The sequence below is a fragment of the Penaeus japonicus genome, unplaced genomic scaffold, assembly GCF_977035675.1.
Source record: "Penaeus japonicus unplaced genomic scaffold, GWHDUDI00000001_assembly GWHDUDI00000032, whole genome shotgun sequence".
In the NCBI taxonomy this organism is placed as follows: Eukaryota; Metazoa; Arthropoda; class Malacostraca; order Decapoda; family Penaeidae; genus Penaeus; species Penaeus japonicus.
This window is the reverse complement of record NW_028234434.1, coordinates 25,056,651-25,061,650: the sequence shown is the minus strand read 5'-3', so window position 1 is coordinate 25,061,650 and position 5,000 is coordinate 25,056,651.

Here is a 5,000-nt window from a genome sequence, read left to right as displayed (position 1 = left end):
AGTCATATGTAAGTCTAAAAGAAGAGGGATAGAGTGAGAGAGAAGAGAGAGAGAAAGAGAGAAAGAGTGAGGGAGGGAGAGAGAGAGAGAGAGAAGGAGTGAGGGAGGGAGAGAGAGAGAGAGAGAGAGAGAGAGAGAGAGAGAGAGAGAGAGAGAGAGAGAGAGAGAGAGAGAGAGAGAGTGAGGGAGGGAGAGAGAGAGAGAGAGAAAGAGAGAGAGAGTGAGGGAGAGAGAAAGAGAAAGAAAGAGAGTAAGAGAGAAAGAGAGAGATAGAGAGAGAGCAGACAGACGAAAGGAGAAAGAGTAGGGCCGTTACTCTCACCCATACATGAGTCGACAGAAATAAACAGTAATTAAGGTCAATGATAATCACAAAACGGAGATGAAAAGCAACATAGACAATTACATTCACAAAGGAAAAAAAAAGACATTCATAACCAAAGGAGTCCAGAAAATTAGAAGTGAGAGAGAGGAAGAGTAAAGAAGAAAGGGGGGGATGAGGAACAGACAAAGAGAGAGAGAAAAAGAAAGAGAGAAAGAGACAAAAAAAAGAGAGAATCAAACAGACATACAGACAGAAAAAGATAGTAAAAAACAACAACACACACACACACCAAAAACCAGAAACAAACTAAAAACAAACCAACAAGATCAGGACGTCGTAAAAAAAAAAAAAAAAAAAAAACAGGAAAAAAAACAAAGACCCTCCCAGCTCGATCTGTTTACGTCACCACCACTAATTCGAAGCCATGAGTCGAGTCGGTCTGCCCGATCAAAACCGACTAGTTTTTCGCGTTCGGAACCGACCGAATAAGAACAGGTGAGAACACGGGGGGGGAGGGGGGCCTGTTTATACCCTGGGGGGTTGGAGGCAGGGGGGGTGGGGGTGGAAGGGGGGAAGGGGGGGGGTGGGGCTAGCTGGAGGGTGGAAGGGTGGAAGGGGGATGGGGTGGAAGGGGTTTGGGGGAGGAATAGGGGTGGAAGGGTGGTTGGGGCTAGAAGGAGGGTGGAAGGGGGATGGGGTTGGGGTTAGCAGGAGGGTGGAAGGGTGGAAGGGGTTGGGGCTGGAGGGAGGGTGGAAGGGGGGAGGGGTTGGGGTTAGTAGGAGGGTGGAAGGGGTTGGGACTGGAGGGAGGGTGGAAGAGGGGAGGGGTTGGGGTTAGCAGGAGGGTGGAAGGGGTTGGGGATAGCAGGAGGGTGGAAGGGGTTTGGGGGAGGAATAGGGGTGGAAGGGGGATGGGGTGGAATAAGGGTGGAAGGGGGATGAGGAGGAAGGGGTTGGGGGAGAAGTAAGGGGTTGGGGGGAGTAGGGGACTAGGGAGGTAGAGATGGATGGGGTTTAGGGGAAGGTGGGGAGGCAATGATGGAGTGGGGGGGGAGGGGGTAGAAGAAGTGAGGTGGGGAGGGGAATGAGAAGACATTCCTCCCCTCTCTCTCTCTCTCTCTCTCTCTCTCTCTCTCTCTCTCTCTCTCTCTCTCTCTCTCTCTCTCGCTTGCTCTTTTTCTATCTCTCTCTCACTCTCTCTCTCTCTCTCTATCTATCTATCTATCTATCTACCTCTTAGTATGTGTATCTGTATCAGCGTTTATGTGTGTGTGTGTTGAGTGTTTTTGCATGTGCGTGTGCGTGTTTATGTTGCCGTGTATGTAGGTGTGTGTAAATGTACGTGTGCACGTGTTTGACTGCGTATGTTTTGCTTGTTTACACAACTAACCTTGAGGGCAATTTTTTTTTTCTTTCTTTTTTTTTTACCTTTACAATAAAACTTTACCACCTGACCTTATGACTTTCTAATTTGCCCAAGAAGCATTTCGAAGTCCTGTGACCTTTTCCGAAAAATGGTTGCACTGCAAGGGAAAAGGTTACACAGTTGCAATGCTTAAATTCTGCACATATGTACACACATACTCTTAATAGGTTGAAATAAAATTATTCGGCGTTGTTTATTTTGTTATTATCATTGTTGTTGTTGTATTATGATTGTTATTATCATAATCATCACCATAGTTATTATCTAATCATTGTTATTGTCATTATTATCAATATTATTATTATCATCACTAATATCAACATTATTATCAATGTCATCAGTACTAATATCACTAACATTATCATAATTATTACTGCTATTATTATCATAACTATTGCCATTATCACATCATTATCATCATACCATATCATAATTACCACCATCATTTCCATCACCATCATTTCCATCATCATCATTTCCATCACCATCATTTCCATCACCATCATTTTTCATCACCATTATCACCATCATTTCCATCACCATCATTTTTCATCACCATCATCACCACCCTCATCATCATAACCGTCACCATCAACCGGAGGAATATCATCACCACAAGTATTTTTCCAAGAGCACCACCAAATAGGGCTGCATAAAATAAGACCACCATTTTTTTTTCTTTTCTTTTTTTTCTTATTTTTTTTTTACACTCGAACCAACCAGCTGTTGGCAGACCACCCCATAGAAATCTTGGACAGCTCGTCCGTCGAGGTACGTTGGTGGAACGACTTGTGTGGATGAGTGGATTTATAATTTCGGAAGAAGGGGAGGAGGAGGGAGGAGGAGGGGGAGGGAGTGAGGGAGGGAGGGAGGATAGGAGGGAGGGAGGGGGAGGGAGGGAGGAAAGGAGGGAGGGGGGGGAGAGAGAGAGAGAGAGAGAGAGAGAGAGAAGGAGAGAAAGATAGAGAGAGAGGAGATATAAAGAGAGAGAGAAGGAGATATAAGGAGAGAAAGAAAGAGAGAGAGAGAGAGACAGAGAAGGAGATATAAGGAGAGAGAGAGAGAGAGAGAGAAAGAAAGAGAGACAGACAGACAGAGAAAGAGATATGAGGAGAGAGAGAGAGAGAGAGAGAGAAAGAAAGAGAGACAGACAGACAGAAACAGACAGGCAAGAGAAGAGAAACAAACAAACAAACAAAAAACAGAGGGAACGAACACCAACCCATCATCCTCAATACGGTTCTGACATCTTCTGCAATTTCCTCCTCGCTTCAACGGCATTAATTGCAAGACTAAAAAAAAAAAAAAAAAAAAAAAATCTGGTCAAATACCCAGCCCATTTCCTTCTGCAAGCAAGACCTCTCTTATAAAATACCAGAACAATTTGCAAACGCACAACTCTTCAAAACAGGTATCGCGTTACCTTAAGTCGAAAGTTACCTCGCTACCGCACCACGGCCAACGCCCTTACCTCTCTCTAATCAGGGTCATTAATATGCTACGCGACATGTCTCTTACGGTCCAACATGCAATAGCTGTCCACTGAACTTTCGACTAAAGTATAACGACGAGCGGTGTGTTTATCCCCGCGAGAAGTCAACTTACCTGAAGGTGTCTCAAACCGGTAGCAAAAACTCGCATTTTACAAGTGGAACTTTTGTCAAGAAAGTTGGAAAGGCGATCAACCAACTTAAGCTTTTCTTGTTCTGACAAAACGTGTTTTTTTTTTTTTTTTTTTTTTTTTTTTGGGGGGGGGGGTGTTTGTGGTCTCTGTATATTTTTGTTTTCGTTTCCCGACCGGAATAGCCAAATTAGGCACGTCAACTCAATGCGCAGGTGAAACGTGTTTTTCCCCCACTAAATAAAGAACTATTCTAAAATTTTCAAAATTTAGGCCAAAATTGTCAAAATCTAGGGTAACATTTTCAAAATCTAGGCTAAAATTTTCAAAATCTAGGCTAAAATGTTCAAAATCTAGGCTAAAATTGTCAAAATCTAGGCTAAAAAAAATTCCAAAATCTACAAGCCAATCACCTTTCAAAAATAAGTCATTCTCCTTGTTCACACACACACACAGTTAAAAAAAAAAAAAGAGAGAGACACGCATTCGCAAATGATGACATTTACAGATCCTTCGTGCAGCGCAAATATAATGAAAAGGACGTCACTTTCTTCATAAGGTCTTGACGGCCGGCAACAGAAACGGATTCGTGTCCTATAAAAATCTTGTTATACAAACATAAAGGATCGAGTCAAGAGAGTTTTATCTTCGTGTCTTTTTTTTTTTTTTCTTCTTTTCTCTCTCTCTCTCTCCCTTTCATCCTCGTCTCCTCTCCAGCTGAATATTCAAAGAAGTCGTAAACACGATGCTTCATTTGCTCCTTTTAAACATTTCAAAATAAAATGTATGTTTTACATCGGTGTGAATTTTAATTTGTGTCACTCCGGAGAGGCTCGGAACACGCACAGGCGGTAAACGTGCTTACTGTATAGACTCGCACACATGTTTATGGAAATCTGGCTCGGAATTGAAAGCGTTTTAAATTCGTTTTATGTCTGCGTGTATGTCTCTTTTCTCCGTCTCGGTCTGTGTCTGTTTGCCTGCGTCTTTTCTCTCTCTTTCTCTCTCTCTCTCTCTCTCTCTCTCTCTCTCTCTCTCTCTCTCTCTCTCTCTCTCTCTCTCTCTCTCTCTCTCTCTCTCTCTCTCTCTCTCTCTCTCTCTCTCTCTCTCTCTCTCTCTCTCTCTCTCTCTCTCTCTCTGCCTGCGTTTGTCTGGATCTCTGTTTGTCTGTCTGTTTTGCTTGGATATATTTATCTCTCTCTGTCTATTTGCCTGCCTTTCTCTGTCTGTCTGTATATCTGTCTCGTTCTCTCTCTCTTTCTCTCTCTCTCTCTCCCTCTCTCTCTCTCTCTCTCTCTCTCTCTCTCTCTCTCTCTCTCTCTCTCTCTCTCTGCCTGCGTTTGTCTGGATCTATGTTTGTCTGTCTGTTTTGCCTGGATATATTTTTCTCTCTCTGTCTATTTGCCTGCCTTCCTCTGTCTGTCTGTATGCCTGTCTCGTTCTCTCTCTCTCTCTCTCTCTCTCTCTCTCTCTCTCTCTCTCTCTCTCTCTCTCTCTCTCTCTCCTCTCTCTCTCTCTCTCTCTCTCCTCTCTCTCTCTCTCTCTCTCTCTCTCTCTCCTACTTCTCCCTCTCCCTCTCATCCTTTCTCTCCCCCTCCCCCTCCCCCTCTCCCACCCCCACACCCAAT